General features: G+C 39.8%; 1 long non-coding RNA gene across 1 annotated transcript in view; it reads left to right on the top strand.

The window, feature by feature from the left end:
- The window catches only part of LOC140479476 (uncharacterized), a 75,821-nt gene that overhangs the window by 33,289 nt on the left and 17,547 nt on the right, over positions 1–24,985 (top strand). The window contains exons 2-3 of the long non-coding RNA XR_011961055.1: positions 478–600; positions 21,142–21,253. This is a non-coding gene — a long non-coding RNA (uncharacterized lncRNA). The remainder of the gene's footprint in view (positions 1–477; positions 601–21,141; positions 21,254–24,985) is intronic.

The following is a 24,985-nucleotide window of genomic DNA, read 5'->3' as shown; positions in this document are numbered from 1 at the left end:
GCTGCAATTAATACCTAGTACATCATTGGCAGGATCAGATGACCAGAATAAATCATCGTGCTTTCCTGGCTGGGTTTGATGTCACTTAAATCCTTTGACTGGATCAATATTTTATAAATTATTGATGTGCCATTTTCCCATTTAATGTTTTAAATCAATTAGGGACATTGCTGATAATTTTATGTTGTTTTTGTTCCTACTTTGTAACATATTACGTTGTGCATCTACATGTGGCTGTTGGGTCCAAAGCATTGACCCCATATTTTTCTGACACTTGATTCAAGCACTGAATATATTTAGTGAAGCTGTCAATAAAAATGTCAATTTAAGCTCATTGGTTGGAAGGGGTGATGGGATGATCTAATTAAAGAACATGTACTTTCAAGTCTGGTTAGCTCTGAGCTGGCATTAACAGGATGAATTAGAAGGAGTGCAGCTTAGAAATATGTACTAACATGACTGCCTTTCATCTTCCAGTTGATCAGTGGGATGAACAGCCGGGATGTCGAAATTTGGGTGCCACAGTTTAAACTGGCTAATTTTCCATGTTGAGACTGAAATAAGCTGTATGACAGACTGGTCGATTATTTTGCATTAATGGTAAGTACTTCTACAATCAAGTTGAATTCAGTACTATTAATTCCGGAAACTGGAAAATATTTTGAGTGTTGAAGCATGACTCTAATATTTGCAAACTGCACATTTCTGGTATGGATTTGGAGGGATCGTCTCCTGCCTGTTAGCAAACAAACACCCAAATGGTGAACTTCTTTGTGGATTTTATGAGGAGTATGTTTGGTGAAATTCACTGGTTACTTGGTGTGGGTTCAAACCCAGTACTGGGCATGTTTGGTAATGTGGACTGACTGTTCAGTGCAGCATGCAGGGAGTTTCATACTGTTTAAAGATGTCCATTTTTTCAGATGAAGTGTTAAACCATGTCTTTAACTGTTTATTCACATAGCTGTGATAGATTCTATGACATTGTTCAGAGCAGGCAATTGATGAGTATCTGGTCAGTATTTTTCTGTCAACCAGCTGGCCAGTCATTGAGTGACTGTTAATAGGACCTTGAAGTAGCTCCCTTACTTGCCTGCAACTGTGGCTGCACTCACTATTAATTGAGAGTAAAGCACTTAAGCATTTCCTGAGGATGTAATGAGGTGCCATGTGAATGCAAGTTAATATTTTTCCAAATTAGACTTTGATTACTTCAAAAGTTAAAGATGATAAATAAAGTTAAAAACATGGGAATCCAAGCGATGACAAAAAAGGGAAATAGAAGTTGCTTTTATGTTGCTGTCTACATCTCAGAGGAATGGCCTAAGTACACTGCTCTCTCTTTCGTGCCTTGAATAGTGTGGACAGTCCCCATATAAATCATTGTAGACAGCTGAGTTGCAGCATGTAGTACATAGATACACAAATTGATTGTGACTACTAGGCTAGTGCGCCCTGAATAGTCAAATTATGGCTGCAGTGTTTACAGAGAAGCAGAAAGGCTGTATGAGATGGCAGGGAGGGCCTCCTTAACACCTTAAAGCTCCAGTGCCTGCCCAGCAGCTCATCTTATTCACAGCCTAACCAGTGGGTGGAGGGAATTGCAGCTTCATGGGCTGCAGCCAAGGATTATTCTTGGGTACCATCCTTGACATGCAGGAGGAGATGAGGAGAAGGTGGCAAAGTAGGGTCACAGGAATTAATTGGAGCTGATAGGAAGTCTCCAATTGATGGGGTGAGATTGATAATTGGGACTGGATCGGGGCTGCTGAGATGAGTGCTGGAAAGAGAGGTGCATCTGCTGTTGGTGGTCAGTGTATGGAAGGCTTGAAATCAGTGTGGGAGGAGAGGTCAGGAATTGGTGCTACAATGAGATTGATCTGAATGCCGGCAAGAGATATCAACTGCCATGTTGGGGAATAGGCTACTCTTGGGACTGCAGGGAGTGGGGAGGGGGAGCAGCCTACATTTGGAGGGAGAGGGGGAGACTGTCAACCGTGATGGAGGGATAGGCATGACGGGGAAAATAGGCCTGTCATTGTGGGGGGGGGGGGGGGGGGGGGAGGGGGGAGAGGGGTAGTGGTGGGCAATGTTTGAGTTTAGCAGCAGGTGAGGCCTGAGATCAGGGTCTGAAGGTGAGGTTAATGAGAGGCTTGAGATCAGGAGGGACTGGAGAGCTGGAGGTGTGCCTGGAGTAAGGAAGCTGCTGATTGAGAATTCCATAAGGAGGCTGGTGGTCAGGAGTGGAAGAGGCTGAAATATTCCATTCAGGAGCTGGGAAGAGTGATGCTACTCCACCTGGAAGACAATGTGCTCAGTTTCCTGACTACTAAGAAACGTACCTTGTGGCATCCAGGTGCCACAAGAAGCCAATATATCCACCATTATAGGAATGGTGACAGGTGTCCAACTTGGAGGAGTTAACAGCAGGGTCTCCAGTATGAAATGGCTATATTTAGACCATGATGTTTCCTGAAGGGAATTGCACTGTAGAAAACCATGAACTCGAATAGCCTTTACTACCATTCTTTTTGGCGAAACTTGCATTTATATGATGATGTTTACTCTCTATCCCTGGCAAAGTTAACAAAAAGCGCATAAGCAACTTCAAGGAAACTCCAGGCCTATGTTGAAAACAAAGTGGGACTTCCTGATTGTAGTGCTGGATAAGTACAACCGGTCAGGTAGCATCCAAGGGGCAGGAGAATCGACGTTTCAGGCATAAGGCCTTCATCAGGAATCATGCCCAAAATGTCGACTCTCCTGCTGTTTGGATGCTGCCTGACCTGCTGTGTTTATCCAGCACCACAGTCTTGACTCTGATTGCCAGCATCTGCAGTCCTCACCTTCTCCTAGGGACTTCCTGATTGCAAGTTTTATGAAATGACTGCAGGAGAACTATGTCTCAGGAACTGCTGGCCACAGAAGACTCTATAAAATCAACTAGAGGGTACTGCAATAGCAACAGATTGTATTTATGTAGCACCTTCAACATAAGGTTTTCAAGGTGTTTCACAGGAATATGCACCAGAGTATTATCAAACAACATTTGACACTGAACCACATGATGATGCATCATGGTAAAGTCACTGCACCACTAACTTTTCCAGCACCACTATTCCAGAATCCCACTGACTCAAAAGCTCAGGCTTAAGATCTGGGATAAGAGTTCAAATCCCATCACATTAAATGATGAAATTAATAAAATCTGAAATGTCAAGCTGGTTTTACTAATGGCGATCATAAAACTAACATTGATCTTCTTCATAAACCTATATGGTTCATTAAAGTCCTTTTGTCTGATCTTGATCCGGCCTATATGTGATTCCAGATTTGCTGTATTGACTTATAACCATTCTCTGAAATATCCAAGTAAGCCATTCACCTTAATGACGATGAGAGACAGACAATAAAAGCAATGCCCACATCTGATGAAAGCATAGATTTTAAAAAGTTGATTAGCACAGGTAACCGAAAACTCGAGTCACAAATGTAATTTTTAATTAGGGTCTTGAAGGACTGAAGATCTAAGATGACTTTCAATAGTTTATAAAGTTTTTCAGAAAACTTATATAATCAAGCAGACAAATACAATTCAGAACTGCCAAATGAATATATGCATGATGACTAAAAATATGAGTGACATAATAAAAGTGATAGAATTAGCACATAAAATTTAAGTAACAATAGACAGAATTTTTGATATCACTATAATGTTAATAGTCAATTACAAGATAAGTAGTGGAATACACAACCAGTAAGGGTGTGTTAAATGACTGTGGAGAGTCTGTTGAGGCTTTGTAATGGATTGGTGAGAGAAATCTTGCTGAGTACTCTGAGCAATTTTAGTTATTGTGCTTCAGTGAAGATATAGATGCATTACAGAGGGAGCAATGTGAGAGATCAAACACCAAGAATAATCTGAGGTATAATAGGAGGGAGAGTTGAAAAGATTAGACAAACTCAAATTCTAGAGGCTACAGCAGATCAATGGAAAATCCAAATAAGACAAATGAAGAAGGAATGAGATGGATAACCTAAGCCTAATGAACGAAACTTAAGTGTAACCCATATATTGGAAAGAATGTGTACTCAAGGGTTGATAAATGTTTGGAATAATCAACTAGGCAAAGCATTGGAGTCTTTTGTGTTTGGGGGTTCAAATGCGGATTTGGCTGATTGGTAGAAGTATGAATATCAATGATTACTGTTACTGACCTGAGTTTATTCTCTTCCAAATTTGGTAAATTAAAACAAAAAGTTGGACTTCTGGAAGCCTTTATCCTAGAACCAGAGAACGACAGAATCACAGAATGACACAAGACAGAGGGAAGGCATTTAATCCATTGGTAGAGCTATTCAACTTGTCCCACTTACCTGTACTTTTCCCATAGCCCTGACAATTTTTCCCGCATATGTTTATCCAAATCTCATTTGGAAGTAATGATTGAACCTGCTTCCACCACCATTTCAGGCTGTGCATTCCAGATCAAAAATACCTGTGGAGTAGAAAGAAATGTTTTCGATGCCATTTCTGTGTTTTTTCACCAATAACCTTAAACCTGTGTCCAATAGTTACTGACCATACTGCTGCTGGAGAAATTTTACGTTCAATTACTTCAGTGAGGTGTTAGTAACTGCTTTTGATATCATGACAGTATTGGACCCCAGTGTGGCATTGAGTAGCTCTAACAAAACTGCAGGCAATTCATATTGGGTGGAAATCACTTCACTGTTCTGAGTCACACAAACAGAAAAGAAGATGGTCGCGGTTGTTGGATATAAATCATCTCAGTCCCAGGATGTCTCTGCAGGAGTTCCTCAGCGTAATTCCTCGGCCCAACCACCTTTAGTGCTTAATCAATGACCTGCACACGAACATAAGTAGAGAAGTAGCTATATTCACTGATGATTACACAATATTCATCACCATTCAGACTCCTCGGATACAGAAGCAGTCCACGACCATATGAAACAAGATATGGATGAAAATCAAGCTTGGGCTGTTGAGTGATAACTTACACACCATTCTCTGACAAGAGAGAATCTAACCATCAACTCTTGGCATTACCATCACGTATTCATTAAAATTGACCAGAAACTGAATTTGATCAGTCATATAAACAATGTGGCTGCAAGAGCTGGTCAGAGGCTGAGAATTCTGTGGTATGTAGCTTACTTTTGACCCTCTACAAAGCCTGTCCACCATCTACAAGGAGAAGTGAGGAGAGTGCTGGAATAGTCTTCACTTAACACTCTAACAACACATTAGAAGCTCGACATCACTCAGAACAAAACAGCTTACTTTAATTGGCATCACATCCTCATACATTCCTTCCCTCCATCACTGAAGCACAGTGGCAGCAACAAACACCATCTACAAGGTGCTCAGCAGTAACCATCAAGGCTCTTTGGATAGCATCTTCCAAACAGCAACCTATCCCTCCTAGAAGGACAAAGATAGTTGATACACAAGAACACTATTGCAAGCTGGTTCCCCTCCAAGTTGCACACTAACCTGACTTGAAACTATATCGTCATTCCTTCACTGTCACTGGGTCAAAATCCTGCAATCCCCTTCCGAAAGCATTGTGCATGTCCCAACACCCCCCGTGGTTCAAGGAGGTAGCTCACCATCACCTCCTCAGAGGCAATTAAGGATGAGAACCAAATGTTGGCCTAGTCAGCAACACAAATAATAAAAATGTTCATGAATTTGAACAATTCCTTAAAAAAAGTCTCATTTTAACTTTCTCTGTTTCCCCACTCTTTGCACATAGTTGAAATCTTTCATCCCTGGTATAATACAATTAAGACACTGCCTGAGAACTTAATGCTCTTCCTAAAATTTGGTTCCTTGAATTAAACACAACATTTAAGATTAAGTCGGGTACAAACGTTTACCAATATGTTCCTTGTTTTTGCTTATTTTGTAAGCCATTTGGGAGGAAGTTAGAGGTTTCATGTCCAGGTTAGTGGCCTTAGGGAGAGAGCCGTAGGATGAGGCTACCAAGTCACAAGGCCTCAAAGGCAAGCAACTGGAACAAGGAGATATGATGGCACATTTATCTTAAATCCACCAAGTCCGCATCTGGAGGGAATAAGTTGCTGGGTCAGAAAACCTGGTCAACAACAGTTAAAGCTGAAAAGTAAAATGACATTGAGGTTCAAAGCCTTATTTTCATATTTAAAATGGTAGCCACCTACTTGGATCAAGTTGGTGACCCACCATGTTCTAATCTCAGTAACAATTGGAAATATGTGCACTGAAAGTGGGTATGGGCTGGAGAATAAATATCTGATCATTTAGTCCTCCATACCCAACACAAACCTGTAAATATTTTAATGATACAATTCAGCCCATACCACGAGTAATCCAAAAGGAAAAAACAGTAAAATGTGCAAATTACACATACTGAGCTGACTCACCTTGTATTCCTCAAAATGGAGGTCCATCATAACCAATACATTAATTTGCAAGTATTGCTTTATTTTACTGTTTTTCTTTCTGTCTGGGAAAGCTTAGGAATTTGGATATTTCTCAACAACCTATTAATATGCCATACCACCTTCAAAGGTTTGGCTACATAATTGACCTGGTCTCTCTGCTTCTGCAGCTCTTTAAAAGTATTTTGTTTCAACTTTTCACCTCTCCCCATTGTCCTGACCAAAATAGATCACATCAGAGTTACTTGTGCTAAATTTCATCTGCCATGTGTCTGCTCATTTTATGATGTGCACATATCTTTCTCGGTACATCACTTGCACCTTATTGGTGTTTACCTTTCTGAGTTTCATGTTTTCTGCAAACATTGAAACAATGACCTATCCAATTCATGGTCATTAATCAAGACCAAAAAAAAGCAAAGGTCTCAATACCTAACCACTGGTGCAAACATTCTTGGTGCTTTAATACCACAGGCTTCAGTTTTTCTAACAAGTCATTAACTATTAGATTAGATTACATTACAGTGTGGAAATAGGCCCTTCGGCCAACAAGTCACACCAACCCGCCGAAGCGCAACCCACCCATACCCCTAACCTAACACTACGGGCAATTTAGCATGGCCAATTCACCTGACCTGCACATCTTTGGACTGTGGGAGGAAACTCACACAGACACGGAGAGAACGTGCAAACTCCACACAGTCAGTCGCCTGAGGCGGGAAATGAACCCGGGTCTCTGGCGCTGTGAGGCAGCAGTGCTAACCACTATGCCACCGTGCCGCCCACTATATATAAGAAACAATGGAGAGCATGAAAATGCTGAAATTAAATATTAATGTTCCCTTATGTTTGCATATTGTTCTTTCTTGCCAACTGGATCCACTATAGACACAAAATAGTGTCATCCAGTTAAACATGCAAGGATGCCAATAAATGTAGGCCTAGCCAGCAATGCCCACATCTTTCTGAAGAATAAATAAAAATAACGTTACTTAACACTAACCTCAAATGTGCATTTCTTGAGATGTGGTATTTCCATATCTCTGTCACTCATTTTTTTGCATTCACAAGTACAAAAATGTATCAGTTTGTACTATTATTCAGATCACCATTGCTGTTTCATGCCCAAAAGTTGCATTTTCCTAAATTCATTGAAGTTTGTAAGGACTCCACATCAAAAGAAAAAGATTCTGCTCTTCAACATGAGCTGGATTCAAATCCAGGAACGTAAGTGCCATAGTGCAGTAACTCACTGCACTGTGTGTATCAATTTTCATAAAATACCATCTAGATTTGATCACATTTGCTCCTGAATATGGATAATTAACTTGCACCATTTAAAATAATTCACTAGATGTACTATTTTGGCAATAAAGCACAATGTAGTCAAATGCATACCATGCAATTTTCTCTGTCCCAGATGTTTTACACTTCAAAGAAGGATTTCATCGTGAGGCATCTTTACCCTCTGAGAGCTAGATCTCTATTTTGTTGTCACACAATTGGAGCCCCTTTTGCAAAATGGTAGACCTAGGAACATATTGGTAAGCTAAAACTATGGGTTCAAATTGGTTTTTGATTTGACATTTAAGGGTAAATTTCATTGCACAACACCCAGCAGCCAGTTGCCTGGTTGGCTTAGTACCTATTCTACATTTTGCCCGGGTGCTTTTGAGGGCAGACTTCAGTCTGCAGCTGCAATAGGCACACGCCCTTTGGGGATAGTTATTGACATGGGAGGAGGAACAGTTGCCATCCCTTGACTCACTTTCTTGAGAAATAAAAGTAAGGTTCACTTTTACAATGTTTACAGACTTGCTCTTTAAGCATTCAGAATGTTCTGTGAATGCCTCTTTCGAGCTGCCCTTCTTCTTAAATCCTCGTCTCAACACAATTTTACTCCAGTTGTGTGCTGTTAAGAAGTTACCATCCATCTTATTTAAGCCTGTGGTATTTCTCAACAATGCAAAGACAAGGAGAGAAGAACATTCTCTTCCTCTTTTACATTACAGCTTAATTTCAGTCCAGAGTTGAATCAAGAAGCAGACATTTGGGGATTGTGGGGGTGGTGATGGAGCGTTGTACTCTCCTTTTCCTTGTTACTTTTGCCTCCTCCTCTTCAACAGACAATAGTTTATGGAAAAAGTGGAGAGCTTTTTGTGTGTCATTCATCACCATTTCAGACCTACTTAGCTTTATAAATTGAAGTCATAGCAGAAGTAGGTCCATCTTGGAAATACCCTATGTTATCTTTGGATTCTCTCAAAAACTAAACAAAAAGTCATCCAGAAAAACTACCTTCCAGGCTAAACATACACGGACAGAAGTCGAGTTTGCCAGAATTGCTGACTTCATTGCTGCTTCTAATTTCCTCTGAAAAATATTTGTCTTGCCACAGTGATTTTTTTATTGATTAAAGAAGTACTCTTTACTTTCTCCAACTCTTCTTGAGAAATACCACTGATAAGAAGCTCACATTTGATGAAACCTTGATCATCACAAAAATAAATGGTTCTGACTTGTTTGAATTGCAGTGAAAGATTGTGGTCTTTGTCAGGCAGGAAATCTGGAGCACTGAAAGCTCTTTGTTACCATGGAGATGGGAAAAACACATTACAAGTCTGATTCTTCTTCCAAGACTGATGAATTTACCTGATGCTGTTTAACTCTTCCAACAGTCAAGACTTGATATTATCTGTCCATAATACAATAAATGGTCACTTCACTTTGTGTGCCTTATGCGCCCAGTTGGACTTGGTATAATCATTTCCCCAAGCTAACTTCACATGGTCCATCTTCAGAAACCTTTTCAAAAGCCTTCCACTGATTTAAACCAAAGAAAATGCTGGATAAAAAAGACCAAGACCCTTCCAGATCAACTTCCATCATCCTTGTAATCACATGACGATACAGTTTTTGACCAATTAGAGCAACTAATCTTAAAAGCTTGGATCACTGCCTAAATATCCAATATTTGGAATGACAACGAGTACTATCACTCACACTCAATATCTATCAGAAAATCATATTGTCTAGGAGTTTTTAATTGTTAGCAAGATACCTAGAGGCTAATCAAGTATTAAAGAGAGCAATTATCAGAAAAATTTACTTCTAGTTCTCCAGTTTAGTTTTTCAGTGAAAAGAGTTAGAATTCTGTTTACATAATGCATTGATTTTCAAATCAGTGCTACAGGTTCATACACCTCCCCTTTTAGTTTGCTAAATGGAAGTTCTTTTTAAAAAATAAAAATCACTTCCTTTCTCAGTTGACAAGTGAAAGCTTACAGCTCTGCACTTCATCTCCTCCACATTTGGAGAGTCAATGGGCAAAATGTCCTTCCTGCTTGATGGCCTGTGGGGAGGGGGATATTTAATCATGCGGTGACAGTTGGGACCTTATAATTTCCCCATCTCCATCCTGACTAAGTCCATGGCCTCCCTGCCATGGACCACCCTTCCACTTTGCAAGAAATTATTGCCCATTTGAGACCCTTTTCCCATAGCCAACAGTAGTCAACTGATAATGGATTTGGCAGGGGAAGGGGGCTCACAATACAAGGGTACACAACAAGTAACCCCACAAACCCACACCCACCACTATTAATTACTGATGCATTCTCCTGACAATGCTTCTCCAAATCAGAGTCCATTTGCTAATCAATCAGAACTATCCTTTTTTATTTCATTTCAATCCTATCCTTCCATCATAAATGTTGTTTTCCCTTTACTTTGGTATTTCTTGGAAATTGTCCTGATGAGTGGAAAATGAAAAGCTTTGACAAAACGTATATTTTTCAGCAATATTATTGAGATCCAGCCAAGACATTTTCCCAGAGTTTAAAACCAGTGGCAAAGGGGCAGTGACCTTGTGGAAAGTTACCAACAAAGATGTAGAAGGCTTAGAGAATGGATTTTCTCTTTCCCAATGTGCCTTTGAATTGGGCACTACCTGTAGCATCCAGCAATAGTGCAAGCAGCATTCAGATTGAAATCAGCCAGTTAGACAGGATAATTCTCACAGACAACAAAACAAGAGGTTGGAAGTACGGATCATAATTTGTATTTTAATCCTCTCACAGAGAATAAATTTGTGACAAGACTATAAAATGGAAGCCAAAATTACAATAAAAATGCTTTAAAGTATATTTTTCAATAAATCATGGAATTTTTACATATTCCTCTGAGAGAATGAGAATCCACATTTACAAAATTAAGTTTACAGGACCAAGGAGTTGTTCCTCAATAATAACGTTTAAAGTGCTATTAAGAATTCAGTCACATCCTTTCAACAAGGTTTATTTTCTTCAATGAATAATGTGAAAAGGTTGAAGTTTATGCCAATTCATTGATTCTGCTGGTAGTATCTACAGACGCTGTAACAACAGGAGATGTGGAGGAGTAGAGAGTTCTATTATCAGAGCTTGATAAAATGCTGGAGTGGAGAAGAAGCAGCATATTCAGCAACAGGCATTCAGCATCATGACTGACAAGTCAACTCTTTCATTGAGCACTAAGTTGCTGCACTTCCAAAACCTGATATCAGAAAAGCAGCTACTTCAGCGCTCAGGCAATGAGCTGTCTCTTGATTATGTCGAGTTGAGCATCTCCAGATTTGTGTTTTGTTCTAGGAAGTAAAAAGAATTAACCTGGTAAAGATTCTCACCCACTCCAATGCTTCGCATTCTTTGTGAGGCAGTATCTTTATCCCACTCGCTGCCTTCCAATTGCAACATCAGGAATTGAGTTGAAAGGGGTTATGCATTCGTGCGTTCCTACAGTTACTGGGACTCTACAATCAAGAAACCAGCACTGACGAAGACATCTGGCATTAACAGCTTTTAAAGTTGTTTCCAAAAATAAACATTCTTTTAAAAATGATCTTTTTTTTGAAAATCTTTGCAAAGGCTGAAATGTATTCACAATTGTTGTGTGTACCAAGTAATGACCATTTTTGGCTGTGTTGACTGAGAGTTTTAACATGCCAATTTTTCCTCAAAAGGATCATTTCAAATCTATTCACTGCATGTCTGATAATATCGTGATACTTTATTTTTAACTGATGACATTATTGCTTCAGGAAACTCTCCCCTCATCACCCACCCATTACTAAAAAGTTCTGATTCTGTGGTTATTGAATCATGTTTCCTCTCTGATACAAATTGACGATAATGTCTGTCAAGCTCTTCCTGTCTGGCTTAAACAGTAACGCAATTGCTTTTTGTCTTCAGCTTATTGCATCAGTCAGGGGCAATGTTCATAAAAGGCTGCATCCTGCAGAAATGACAGTTCCATGACTTCATTCATCATTTTACTGCTTTTAGCCTCAGTCCAAGCTTATTCTGTAAACCATACCTCATTGCTGACAGCATTGGTAAAGATTGCAGTTGCAGGGTTTTGTACTGTATTTAAGTGAAATAGGAAGTTTACAAACCTCACATATTTAAATTATTATGCAGTGTCCTGGTAACAATAACATTTATAATTATAACATTTGTCATTTACAATTTGTCTTTCATTTCTGATACACTTCGCATAAGTATTATAAAACAGAATTTGAGCCATTGCCATGAAGTAATCAATATTGGGGTAGATAACTAGACCCTGGATCAAATAGGAGTTATTGAGCATCTTTTAAAAGACAAAATGAGGTGGGCAGAGTCAAGAAAGGAAATTCTGTGTGTAGAATCTTTGAAAGTGCTGCAAGATGGCCTGGTTATAGTCAGGAATGTGCAGGAGGATAGGATTGGAGGAGCTCAGATATCGTGAAATTATAGGAGATTACAAAGATAAGGTGGAGCAAAGTCATGAGGGAAATTATGTTCTTCTGAGGCACTCTGGTGTATTATTGCTTTCTGCTCTTTGTATCGGGCAATCTTTTATTCTAAGTTCTTTCCAAGACTTGATCTTCAGTTCACCTTCTTGCTTCCCCCTTGTTCCTGCAACTTTCATTCAGTTATTTTCCATGCTCACAGACTTGCAAAGCATTAACTACAATCTTGGGCCAAATGCCCTATGACTACTGACAACTAATTTAAATCATATAGGCACTGAGGAAGCATTGAACTGTGACAACCTCAGGACTTTCCAAAGTATAGTACAGTGAATCAAGTCATTTTTTGAAGTTTACTGCCCTGTGGCATTTTTGCAGTGCTGGAGAACAGATATTTTGAATTTTCAAGAGAGTCGTGGTGGATCTAAACGTAAGGTAAGAGAAGTTGGCTGGACTGTTAAGGAATATGTCTGCTTCAGTAATATATTGTTGTAGTTCCTCATGGACTGATGCATAATTTGGAAAAGGATCATGGGTAGTAGACAGTGGGAGCAGAAAGATGGAGCAGTATTTAAAAGGAGGAGGAAGCATCTGGAATCCATCTGCCATGGACAAGTTAGGTGTGAGCAGATAACTAGACCTCAGTTCTTCTAAGATGTAATCCCAATATCACAACTACTGTAAATTTTACCATCTTTCAATTCATTTGCTACATAGCATCACAGCATCCTCTTGGCCAAAAGTGTAAAATAAAACTTTCCAACGCGTAACCATTCCAACTACTTTTTCAATAAAAACCTCCAGTCGCACATACAAAACCATTGAAATTCCCCAGCATTGTGCTAAGCCTACTGCAGTAGCAAGGTTAGCAGACGGCTGCTGATTTTCACTGGGTGGCTGCGGATGACCAAGAGCAGGATAAACAAACAACACTGGCTTTGCACTGTGTGGGACAAGTGGCAGCAGCAGTTTGGCTGAGGGGCAACTGTAATTGGTGGAATATCAGTGGTGGCAGAATGCATGCATTCATCCTGAGAGAGAGATCAACTCTGTTTGTGCACAATGGAGCCCCTGCCATACCACCAGCATTGGTCACTCACCAATCCTTCTGTAATATGCTGGAACACAGGCTGCTTAGCTGATGTGAAAACCAACGAGTCACTTTGAGCACTGGTACCTGACAGGCAGCAGTTTGAAACTGCATGGCAACTGGTACACAGCACATGTCTGAGATTCCATTACAGCACTGAGACACTTTGGCTTCTGAAGTGAAAACTGACACATTGGTCACAAGACACATCATCACAGCGGAGTCTGCAAATGCTATCGTAGAGTTAGCCATCAGGTCCACCTCGAAAGGCTGGACTCCAAGCAGAGTGTGAAGCTCTGCACTGCGTTTGAACCACCCATGCTCATTTCATTGACAGTGATGTAGGATGTCCAGTAGGCATCTTAATAGGAATGACCATTCGCATCTTCCCATGTGTCCCTCCCCATTAAAGTCCTCACCTGCGTCTCCTGGAGCAGAATCCATCTGCAACCTTGCACACAGTTATCACACAAATTAGTCTTTCCCAGCCGTTCACGTACTCAATGACAAGTGATCACAACATGACCCTCGCCTGTATCAGAGCTGAGGGCTGTCAGCTGAAGTGACACTACCTCATCGTCACATGTCAGCTGTTCCTCATGGCTTTCTCAGGAGGCTGCAGTTGCTGTCTAGCCAGCTGCCATTAGACAGCTGAAAGCAGAAATACAGAAGGGTAGGGGTTGGGTGAGGGGTTGAGATGGCAGATGGTAACAATCAAACTACACTTCATGCCAGACAGCAGGATGTGGGGTGAAATGGGAGTTGAGAAGAGACATAAAGCAAAAACAGTCACCCTGCATGTGTTCAGCATTGCTGTATATATTGTTGTCTGTCCCAGCTGGCTGCATGCTACACAGCACCATCTCCACATAGCTTCACCTATGTGGAATCACTAGGAATTGGATATGAAGCAGGTGGCAGTATTGCTTGTGTGAATGTGAGGTGGAGTATCTGAATGATAGACCTGAGTTCCAATTGCAGAGATTGATGATGGGTGTGTAATGGTGTGTAATGGAGCTGTTCTGTGCATTGGGGAGCTGCAAGAAAGTTTAGTGAACAGTGCATTCACTGACCTCACTTGCAGCTGTTTCCTCCCTATTAGTCACTTCTCTATCTTTACTAACATACTACCTCCAACACATGAGCTCTTATCTTATGAGTTAATCTTTTGTGAGGGACCTTGTTGAATGCCTCTGGAAGTCCAAATACAACATATCTGCTGGTTCCCTTCTCTCTACTCTGGTTGAGATTTCCTTGAAAAACACCTGATAAATTAGTCAAGCATGATTTCCTTTTCATGAAACCATGCTGAATCTGCTTAATCAGATTATTATTCTGCTATTACCTACTTAAGATCTGATTCCAACAATAGGTATTAGACTAATCAGCCCATAGGTGCCCGCTATTTGCCTCTCCCTCTTTTTGAATAGGATGTCACGTTGGCAGTTTCACAAGCCTCCAACACTTCTCCAGAATCCAAGGATTTTTTGGAAACTTACAGGCAAAGCATTCATTATCTATGTAGCTATGTCTTTTAGGATCTTATGATGCAAGCCATATGGCAAGGAGTCCTATCTGCCTTTAGCCCAATTAGGTTGTCCAATACTACTTCTCAATGATGGTGATGGTATTTAGTTCCTCAGTGTGGTGCTGGAAAAGCACAGCAGGTCAGGAAGTATCCGAAGAGCAGGAGAATTGACATTTCGGGCATAAGCCCTTGATTCCCAATGAAGGGTTTATGCCCGAAATGTTGATTGTCCTGCTCCTCAGATGCTGCCTGACCCACTGTGCTTTTCCAGACAGCACCATACTCTTGACCCTGATGTTCAGCATCTGCAATCTTCACTTTCTCCTACTTAGTTTCTCCCCTATATCTTTTAGAATTAATGGGATGTTTGAAGTATCTTCCACCATAATGAATGATTCAAGTTTAACTCATCTGCCATTCTTTTGTTTCCTGAAACCATCTCCCCAGTTTCATTTTCTAAGTGGCCTATATTTACTTTGCCTTCTCTCTTCCTTTATACATAATGTAAAGAAGCTTTTATTGTAGTTCTTTATATTCCTCTCTAGTTTCACCTTGTACTTTATTTTCTCTGACTTTATATCTTCTAGTCCTTCTTTGCTGGATTCTGAATTGTTCCAGTCTTCAGGGCTATCATTATTTTTGGCTCCTTAAATCCTTTGTCTTTCAATTTAATATTCTCCCTAACTTCTTTAGCTAGCCATAGTTGGGTCATGGCTTATCCCATGCTTAGAATTTTTCTTCCTTGCTGGAATGTATTTTTGCTGAGAGCCATTGATTACCTCTTTAAATCTCTGCCACAGCTTGCTTACTGTCAGTCCTGCTCATCTATCTGTCCAGTTCACTGCAGCCAACTTTAACCTCATTTCATTGTAATTCCCTCTATTAAGTTAGACACAGTTGTTTCTGACCCAAGTTTCTCACTCTCAAACTTAAATTAAACTTTATCATGTTATGATCACTATTTCCTATATACTTTTAGGTTATTAAAACCTACCTCATTGAACTCCTTACAGCACTGGTGCCATGTCCTCAGGGTCAGACTCTAGTTACTGATGCTCCTGGTCACCTTTCCACCCACATTTCCTTTTCAAGATTGCCTTGACAGCCTCCTGGCTGTATGTAGAAACATCCCTTGCCCTCTCACCGCCTGTACTAATGCTTCCTGAAATCCTGAGAACCCTCCCGGTTTCCTATTGCTCTATTTCTTTTACTTTTGCTTTTTACCAATTTCAGAGACATTCTGTAGCAATTTTGGCTCAGTGATGCTGCATTATTTTCTTTGATATTAACATACTAATAATAAACAAGGATTGGTGAAACAAATAATGTGGGTTCTTATTTGAAGATGAGACTGTATACAGATAATATTCACTATGAGCTGAGTATGGTACATCTAATTTCTATCACCACTATTCATGGAGCTAATAATGGGACTAATACCATATTCTGCTGAGTCAATTGATGATAGACTATATTTTAAGGTATTTCCTCTTAAAGTTTTATGTACATTAAATTAAAGCATTATGCTGACTTCAAAACCAAATGATTGCCCTTAAAATAAATCCAGCTACTTAGAAAAAAAGGAAAAATAACTTGTGCCTGAATTAACTTTAACACAGGAGCAATAAATGTACAATCCTCCAAAATGCATTGGTAGTTTGCTTCTCCATCCAGCTTTGGTTACGATGAACTTTGTCAGAGATTCTATACATTTTCAGAATGTTAGTTATGGTTGCTTTGTTTATGTGGCCTTCATCACAATAAGGTTATTTAAAGTTTCTCTTTGTGGTGTTGTTCTGATTTTGCATCTGTTTCATCACAATATCATGATACTTGGTATTTACACTTGAAGTAAGCTTGGCTCTGGGAATATCCCAAGGATTTCTGAGAAATTCCGGATGTTGTACTCAAAATTTCTTACCTGCTGCTCTTGGGCAGCTTTCATTTTTCCCTGTTGTCCATGGAGTACATCATGCTCTCCCAAGGAGTATCAATGACTGATGATGGAGAGTTTTGCCCACACTTGACTGCCACTGTTTTTGATGGTGCTCCTTGTGGTTCATGGTCCTAAAATGTCTTAATACACACTTGCATCTCAATAGATCTGCAAGCAAGTAACTCATCAAATCCACAATGTAACTTGAGTAATCAGGGTGAGTTTATAGAATAAAATTCTGTGTAATGGATCCCAGGTTTGGAATCTCCAACTCATGGCACACATTGGGTTTGGTGTTGGTTTGTTGTGTCATCGTCATCATCATTAGATGATCCTTGATCTTTGGGTATATAATCTGATGATGTCAAGGGCTCATATTCTTTACTGTTCACCATATTGTTCATTTGTGTGTAAATGATCCAGTTACCTTCATCGTCTTGTGTAGCTTGGCTAGAAAATTTGTGGATATTGTCTTGATGCCATTTGGTATGCACTGTTGGTGGTTTAGAATGATACAGATTCCTTTTACAGAATGAGTCTTGATATGTGTTTCACTTTCACACCAGCTCCTTTCTTCTTGCTCCATGTGAAAGATTGAGGGTTGAACATTCTGCTCAGTCACATCTTCAAAATCCATGCTCCCACGAAATGCCACCATGTAGATATCTACTTTAAAAACACTCAGAAATCTTCAAACAGCATAGCTGCTTACAAGTTACATTTATCTCTTTGATGTAAACATCCAGATCATATGAAATGATATATGAAAAGATAGTGGGGGTTCTTTATTTAGTATTTTATTAGTAGCCTTCTGATTAACAGAGTGGACTGGATCAGAGTCCGTAAGCTGACCCCAGTGAAATACTATAAACCCTTGGACATGAAGTCTGTTCTGCTTGCAAAGCTCAATGTGCCTAATGCATTCTATTGCTTGTAAGGTCTTCTTTAGACTGCAATCATTCTGATATGGCTTCATCTAGTATTTTCACTATTATCCAGTACTGTATGAGTTTTTTTTAAAAGTTGCATACCAGCAAATATTCACAAATAATATAAATTGTTTGTAAAATGACTTTCCCTAGCTCTTGACCATGCTGATGACATTTTGCTTAATCTGGGATGGGGGTTTCGTTAAACTGAAATAGGATTAAAAACCTTTAATTACTCCATTGTATATTCCAGTTTCTTCTATTATGCCTTGTCTGGCAGCATTGGTGCTGGTACTGGTGTTGATCATGAATAATAGTACACTAACCAGGTCTTAAATCATTTTTTATCAAGACTTGAAGTAGCATGGCATCTGCTAAACCTATTAGTGCTAATTTACCCAACACACAGCCTGATCTGGGCCCTCTAAAGGATCAAACAAAGGCATGGTGGTTTCCATCATCACTGTATTTGCTATCTGAGCTAGGGTCACCAAAATGCTTACTTTCATTTTTAACATTGCATGGGTTACCTCATCTCCCGTTATCCCTTTCTAAAGAAAATCTGATCTACTAGAGATTATTACTCACTGTGGCCTATTGGCTTTTTTTTGGTCACATTGTGAGCCAGTTTCATTGTTATGTGCTTTCTACAATGGTGTTGCAGCTTTGTGTGGGCTTTCCCTCTCTGCAGTTTGGTGACTGGGTGGGTCTTGAAACCTGTCACTTATTGCTTCCTGTCACTGCTGAGGTTCCTCAGAAACACAGATGCTTTACAGAGCTGAAAGAAGTTATTCAGCCCATTGTGCCTGCATCAGCTCTGCAAAGCCCCTTCAGACTTCCTCACCACTGGGGTCAGATTGTTGGGCTGGTGTCATCTTTGTCTACAACACCATGTTATCTCTGGGTTTCATGTCAAGTGCCCCTTATCTTGCATTCCAGGAATCAGGTCACCACCACTACTATGCGGTAAGATCAGATCCATACTCCTGTAAGTGAACATTAATAGACTTGATTTAGCATAGTTATGTACAATGGATAGTAAGGCATCTTCTGGAACTCTAATTTCATCTGATTCAAAGTCACAATGACATAGCACCTTATACTATTCTTAGAGGTATAGTTAATCCTTTAATTCACAGACAAGTTGAATCTTACCTCCAAATATTTGTGCTGTAGTACCCAAAACTGAATACAATCCTCCAGACAAAGGTCTGACCAGTTTGTTTGAACTGCATTTCATGAGCCTAACAGGCCAGTCTCCTTCAGTGAGTGATCGCTTCAAATTTTGGGTGACAAAAAAACATTCTAAGTTCATACAGTCATAGAGTCACAGAGATGTACAGCACAGAAACAGACCCTTCAGTCCAACTCATCCATGTCAACTAGGTATCCCAACCCAATCTAGTCCCATCTGCCAGCACCTGGCTCATATCCCTCTAAACTCTTCCTCTTCATATACCCATCCAGATGCCTTTTAAATGTTGCAATTGTACTAGCCTCCACCACTTCCTCTGGCAGCCCATTCCACACATGCAGTACCATCTGCGTGAAAAAGTTTCCCCTCTCACCCTAAACCTATGCCCTCTAGGTCTGGACTCCCCCACCCCAGAGAAAAGACCATGTCCATTTATCCTATCCACGTCCCTCATGATTTTATAAACGTCTATGAGGTCACCCCTCAGCTTCCGACGCTCCAGGGAAAACAGCCCCAGCCTATTCAGCCTCTCCCTGTAGCTCAAATCCTCCAACCCTGGCAACATTCTTGTCAATCCTTTCTGAATCCTTTTCAAGTTTCACAACATCCTTCTGTCATTTTGTTCTCATTTTTAATCAAGCAATCAGGTCTGGCATATTATTAACTCCTCCACTGGTAAATTATATGTCAAAATTCCTGCCCTGCCACACATTAATTTTTTTAAATATGTCTTATCATTACAAATTCAAGGGCACAGTAAAAAACTATGGAAAGAATTGACTGCAAATCTCATATGGAAAGCATCTCAAACCTGCACAGGTATCAAAAAGGATCCATTCGATCCCCACAAATCCAGTGCTTTCTATGTCATCTGATCCAGCTACGTGGCCCAGGGGAAAATCATTCTTAAGTTATTGACAATTGAATATTACAAAGTCTTGGGGCTGTGGTACAAAAGTGGAAACAAAAAGGGGTGTATGAATCTTTTAGTGGCATTCTACAAACCATTCTAACACTGCTGAAGAAAAATCAAATATCAAATTGAACCAAATTAATAAACTCAATGCATATCAACTTTTACTTAAATCTTTTAGCCCCCATTCCTCACCTGCCTCATGCAGCTTTCTGTCATGCTGTTCTCTTTCATACTGTTGATGCTTTGCTAAGATTTTAAAGCGATGATGGCAGTGACTCTGGGAGGCCGTCTGAGCTGCCGAGACTAACTCTGCTCTCAAATTGTTGCCAGGTTTTTCCATCCAAAGTTTTCTTTTTCTTAGATCTTAAAGAAGGTTCGACGAAAGCCATTCCCTAAAGACTCTAAACTCAAACAGTGGACAAAGCAGACTCCACGGCATTTCAAGTGTAGTGTTCTCACATAGTATGACCACTAGATGCCACTGCCTTGAGAAATAAAGAACGAACAGAAGCCACCATTGTCTATTTTGACAAGAGTTCTCCTCTTTCCTCCCCATGCCCTGATGTCTATGGTTGTTAACTTTGTTTGAAGTAGACAGCCAGAGCTTTAATTTACTCAGCTGTGCACACACTGCAAATGACAGCCTTTCCAATGGTAACTGCAACCTCTCTCTGCATTGAATTAATAGTTAACAAAAGTATATTTGGCAGATTAATGGTGATAGAATTTAAACATTAATGACTCTACTGTCAACAATACTGATTTAAAACAAATCCCATCCCCTTTTCCGTGTACTTTAGAAGAGATTTACTATGAAGGAGATCAGCAGAATGACAGAGGAACAAACCCATATCCAAGCAAAGTCCTGCTGTAACATGCCTCCCTTAATCCTCACATCCTTTCCCCAACATTAATCGCAAACACTGAAGGTTCATGTTGGGTATGAAATAAATGAATATGAGAACAGGCTGCTGACTGATCATTAGATATGAAAACAGGTTATAAGCAAGGTGTGATCCATTCAGGAGAAGGATCCACTTAACTGGTGAGCTCCGATGCAGATGTAAATTCAACCATGACAGCAACAATAATGGAGTGAGGCATGAGAGGAGTGGAGACAGAGAGGAAAGTAGAAAGTATTGACTTTGCTGCAGATGAATTGATTCCCATGAAAGCAGATTCCTATAAAGCATACCACTCCTGTGCTTACTGAAGTAGAAATTAGCTCCTCTTGCTTTCAATATTCACAAAGCTTTCTTTAGTTGTCAGTGCCAGCACATGGCAGAAAGAACGGTGCTTATTATTTACACAAAGCATATGTTATTTTCAGATCCCACATGATGAAAGAATAAAATGTAAATTAGACGAAAAGCGTGGAGACTGAATTTCCATAAGCCATAATCAGCAGCATCCCCAGAATCCTCGAGGTGACAATCAATAAAGTGAGTACTGTATGTTTTTCATTTATATGACGTGCGACTATATGGGGCAGTCCAGAGTCAGGGGTCACAGTTTAAGGATATGGGGTAAAACATTTAGGACTGAGATGAGGAGAAATTTCTTCACCCAGAGAATGGTGGCTGTGCCTGTGGAATTTGTTACCATTGAAACCAGTCAAGTCCAAAACACTGATGATTTCAAATAGAGTTAGGATATAGCATATAGGGCTAAATGGATCAAAGGATATGGTGGGAAAACAGGAAGAGACTGTTAAATTGGATAATCAACCATAATGAACAGCTCAAAGGGGCCAAATGGCCTATTCTTCCTCCTATTTTCTATGTTCTTATGCTTTTCTAACCAGCTTACTTCATCAGGTCCTTACAAACCAGTGATCTCCAGCACCCAGCAGGACAGGGCAGCTGTCAACTGGAAGGGATACCAGCACCTTCAAGTTCCCCTCCAAGTCACGCTGAGTTTCCTTGTTGTTGAGTCAAAAGCCTAGAGCTCCCTTCTTAAGATCAATGTGAATGTACCAACACCAGGTGGGTTGCAGTGGTTCAGGAAAGCAGCTCATCAGTCCCTTCACTGGGGCTAGAATGGACAATAAATGTTAGCCTGGCCAGCCACTCTTGGAAGATTATTTTTATTAAAACTCACTGTATAATTAATGTTCTCATCATGAATATAAATAGATTACATTTACTTATAGGTGGAGACTCCGCCTGGATTGATGGGATGAAATACTTTTTTTTTGCCTCAGCCCTGTTTTAATTGATAAAAGGTCTGAAATCAAAATAAATCCATAATCTGACACTACAATGACAACCTTATACAGCTTAATTCTACACTGTACAGCAAAGGAACACAGGGAGCTTTGTCATAATGTTAAAGTTTGCTATCCCTAAACTTGGGGCATTTGACTTTGACATAGTGCCTGTAGATTCCATTCTTCTGCGATATCACCTTGAGTACAAAATTCAACAGCAACCAACAAAAATATATTTGTTTTATGCTGGCACAAAGTAACAAAGACAAATAGTGAGGAAGCCATTTTGGAAGCTAAGAAGTGAGTACAATATAGCAAAAAGGACAGGAACACACTCCCTGGAATTTGTACTGTGGGTTAATTGTTTGTTAGATTAAAATGCTTTCCTCAGTTGCTTTAGTAGCAAATATTAATCTATTTCAGATAACAGAGAGAACTTCAAGTGAATGTGTCAAGCATTCATATGTAGCTGCCCTACAGGGTATTTCTGTGCTATTACACACTGAAGAAATGTTGAGAAACAGTGAAGATCACTGGTTGTGAGAAACACTTTGCCACTTCCATATCAGTCATGGCAAAAAAAGTCAACTTTACATTTTTATTTTGTTTTACTTTTTCTCTGCTGAGTTTCCATCAAGTTTGTTTCACAACTCACATGCTGATATGTTCTGCTATGGAACGTTCTGGAGGCCATCTGAGGATAGGGCCAGTGGAAATTGTTTCTGACAGCTGATGTTTCTAACAATTTTGCCAAGAACATTCACGAGCCATTGGCTTAAGTAGGAATACCATAAATGAATAGAAGATGCTGCAATGTTGGATACTTTACCAGCTACAGGATCACAGTTTTCATATGTTTATAGCCTACAGCTGGAATATAAAATATGAAGGAGCATCATACGCTGTGGCTAAGAATTAAAGAAATTCCCATCCATTGGTGATACTGCATCTGGATAGAACCTCTTCTTGACCTTGCCTTGATCCTGATTGACTTTTCTCAGCCATTAGGTTAAGAGGGCTGTCTGCCAGTGTGGTCTTTGCTACAGAATGACAGCCTGCTGCTGCAGGACTGGAGATGGTGGAATTTGAATTCAATAAAATGAAGAATCTGGAATTAAGAATCTTCTGATAACTATGAAACAGTTGCCAATTGTTGGCAAAAACCTGTCTGGCTCACGAATGACCTTCAGGGAAGGGAATTTATTGTCTTTACTTGGTTTGGCCTACATGTGATTCCAGACCCACAGCAGTATGGTTGTCTCTTATCTGCCATCTGAAATGGCCTAGTAAGCCACTCGGTTCAAGGACAGCTAGAGATGGGCAATAAAACATCTGACCAGCCAGCGATATCCATGTTCACAAGTGAATTTAAATTAAAAATGGTCAGGCAAAGGCACTGCTCCAGTACATAGAATGAAGGTGGAGCTGCTGGGAGGGGTGATGAGCTAACCCAAAGATTACATAAGAATAATGTTCACCAAAGAATTAATAAGGCCACTTGTCTCAGCCTCTCCAAGATGGAAGTTATGCTGCGACCTGTTTCTTCATTTCATGGGATTAATCAGAGCAGTGGTAAAAGACAAAGATGTAGGGAAATGTACAAGGTCACATCATCTACCAGCCCACCAACTCTGTTAGGCAGCATGCAGCAAAGGAGCAGCCGACTGGGAGAAGGGAAGTGAATTGAGATTGTGATGATAACAGGACAAAAACCATAATTTCTCATTTTTTGCAACAATAAGGATTTGATTTTGTTTAAAATGGTAGGTGAATTCAGGGCAATTTACATTGTGTTACACATTGTGAAACATGCAGATTGAATTCTAGTTAAGGACTGACAACCTTGAAAATACTGTTATAATCATAACTGGAGACAAGTATTTGCCTGTTTTTCATAATTATCTTGATATCTCTAAGATATATAACATTGTTCTGCATTATCCGCAAGTTAGCATCATCGATGGGGTTTTCAACAACATTTATTTCATTCCCTTAATCGTTTACTTTAATCTTTAAAGTCACTGAAGATGATTGGGGAAAACCATGTGCATCATATGTATCATATATACTGCCATGGCCATTTTCTGTCTTTGGTTTTACAATCTGATTAGCCAATGGAAGACCATGCAGATTTTGAATAAGATCATTCATACAAATGTAAAACATTTTATTAGATGGATACATAGCTCAGCATTAGTATGTGATAATGTCAAGATTACAGTGGTGCTGGAAAAGCACAGCTGGTCAAGCAGCATCCTCGGAGCAGGAAAATTGACGTTTCGGGCAAAAGCCCTTCATGAGGGATCAGAAATGTGATAATGTGAAATGCACCCAGAAGAGTTGTACCCCATTTACAAGAAAGTGTTTTCTAGCGAGGAAAAAAGCAACAATTGCATCCTTTTGTCCTATCTATCAATATAAAGTCCAGTGGTTCAGAAATTTTCAGTGTATATTTGCACTGTTAGTAGAAATCCAATGCATTAAACTTCAATGCTTGAATGTCGAGGGGAAAAGGACCCAGGAAAGTCAGTCTATACATATTTTACCAGCAGCTTTTCAGGGATTGCAGTGAGGAACTCTGTGATTGTATTACCCAGATTGCTTTCCTGTTGCCTCTGGACACTACAATCTGATAATGGTACAAGTGACAATGAAGCTGTCGGATTGCCACCAAAGCACAGCTCATTCTTATCCATCAGTGAAAGAAATGCATCACTATGGCTTGATCTGGTCCGTATTTGACTCCTGTGACAAACCAACGTGGTTGACTCTGAACTGTTCAATAACATGGTCTGGTCTTTCTGAAGGAAGTCACAGGTAGGCAATAAAAGATGAGATTTCAGCCATATTATCTTACACAAGTTAATTAATGTAAACAAAAAGATCCTCCTACATTCCAAATGATTCCTTTTTTTAATGCCTAGAGCTGCCAATGTTATTACAGTCTTGACACTATATTTATTTT

Source organism: Chiloscyllium punctatum, chromosome 7, assembly GCF_047496795.1.
Source record: "Chiloscyllium punctatum isolate Juve2018m chromosome 7, sChiPun1.3, whole genome shotgun sequence".
In the NCBI taxonomy this organism is placed as follows: domain Eukaryota; kingdom Metazoa; phylum Chordata; class Chondrichthyes; order Orectolobiformes; family Hemiscylliidae; genus Chiloscyllium; species Chiloscyllium punctatum.
This window is presented reverse-complemented; position numbering and strand designations above follow the sequence as displayed.